Source organism: Alligator sinensis, unplaced genomic scaffold (genome assembly GCF_000455745.1).
Source record: "Alligator sinensis unplaced genomic scaffold, ASM45574v1 scaffold366_1, whole genome shotgun sequence".
NCBI classification, from domain to species: Eukaryota; Metazoa; Chordata; order Crocodylia; family Alligatoridae; genus Alligator; species Alligator sinensis.
Genome location: NW_005841851.1, coordinates 2,741,090 through 2,742,904, shown reverse-complemented (window position 1 = coordinate 2,742,904; position 1,815 = coordinate 2,741,090). Strand labels below are relative to the sequence as shown.

The following is a 1,815-nucleotide window of genomic DNA, read 5'->3' as shown; positions in this document are numbered from 1 at the left end:
GTAGGGAAAATAGTCAAGACCCTACTACATCAACATTCTGGAGCCTTTGGAAAGTAATGAAAAAAAAAGTTCTCATTTGCAGCAACTTCTGAAGGAGTTGAGCAGAGAAATGGTTAATCTGTCAGACAACTACAGACCAGAAGTGAATATGAAAAATTAAGTTCCCAAGAAGGCTCTGTGGAATGGTCCCTGCAGACAGAGATGAGAGAGAGGTTATGCCTCCCACCAAGGCTCTTCTGCTCAACTTCACCATTTTGCAGATTTCCCAGAAGTCATACATCTATCAAGAAACTGGTGTAACAGGTCATCTGGGACAAGTCTTAATGACCTTTCCTACTTGATATCCCTACTTCTTTACTAACACCAGAGCAGCAGTTCCCCCAAACTGTTGTAGTCATACCGCCAGTGGTAACACAGACAACCTGCAAGTGGTACACAGAAGGTCAGGGGGAGGGGCCACACAGAGCCCAGCTACAGCCTGTTGCATATAGCCAGGAACAGCATCATGTGTGGAACAGCACCCAGCAGGTAAGCGTGTTGTGGGGGTATGCACTCGTGCATGTGCATGTCTGTCTGCCACTCCCAAACTCCCCTCTCCCCAACCCTGCTGCTGCTGCTCACTCCTGACCCACACAGTACCCCACATTTTGCCAGGGTATGCAGGGATCCCTCCGCCCCAGGCTCCAAACTCTACACAAATTCCCACAGCCACCCCCCTACCCCATGAAGTAGCTAAATAATTCTGAATTTTTCTGTGCATAACTTTGAGTTCATCTGTGTGATTAAAATCACAATTAATTGAGACCAATTTTTTTTAATCATGTAACTAACTGCAATCAAATTTTTTAATTTTAACTGCTTTATATTGCTACCATAACTAATAAAAATCAATGTCTTATGATTACTAAAGGTTTTGATATTGTTGTAATACACAGACTGTTACCTAGGTGTATCAAGAATTTGCTGGTGGTACTTAAGACTATTGTTTTAAATTGGTGGTATGCAATCTGTCAGAGTTTGGGAACCACTGTGCTAGAGAGAGAAGCTACTAAAGATCCCCCCACCCCCAGGTTAATTCTGGGTATCCCCTTCTTGGGAACTTTCCTTTAAAAGAGCAGTTGAACCAAGAAAAACAAATCCTGTTCACAAAAAATGCACCTTGTTTACTTCCCACTCAAACATCATAATGAGTCACATCATCACAAATGAACATTTAAAAAAAGTGAGTCTTTAAAAGGTACTATGCTATGTAGAGGTGCACCAATAAAGATTTTCTTGGCCGATACCAATAGCCGATTATTAACCAGCCATATCAGCCGATACCAATCCAATGATACCAATCCAATAACCAACTGATTTACAGGAATGCAGCCAGGCAGCGTGGAGAGCAGCTCCCTCCTGGTAAGTCTGTGGAAGGGAAGACGCATGGGGGAGGGAAAGGAGGTGGGGGTAGATTAAGGTCCCCACAGTGAGGGAGGGAATGGGACAGGGGGCACTGTCCAGCCAAGACTGTGAATGGGACCTAGGGCCAGGGTGTGAAGTTGGATAGAACAGTGGGTGGCTCGTTCAGGAGATAAGCATCCTGGCACTTAAAAACGGCGGTGAGGGTGACCGAACTATGTGCAGGCCGGGAGCGACCCGAGCCCTTTTTCGTGCTGCACGCGGGCTGTGGCCAGCAGCCCGGGAAGGCCGTCGAGCTGGAATTAGGCACAAACGCGTATCGGTAGTTTTAAAGATTGTTTACTTACACCGAGATGGCAGTGGTGTAGGCTGGAAAACTTGATTGAGTTGCAGTTACAGACAGACAACACAGAC

The 1,815-nt window shown here is 45.7% G+C and overlaps 1 protein-coding gene across 7 annotated transcripts in view; it reads right to left on the bottom strand.

The window, feature by feature from the left end:
* Positions 1–1,815, bottom strand: part of PRKCZ (protein kinase C zeta) — a 223,187-nt gene that overhangs the window by 194,679 nt on the left and 26,693 nt on the right. The gene's annotated exons all lie outside the window — the stretch shown is intronic.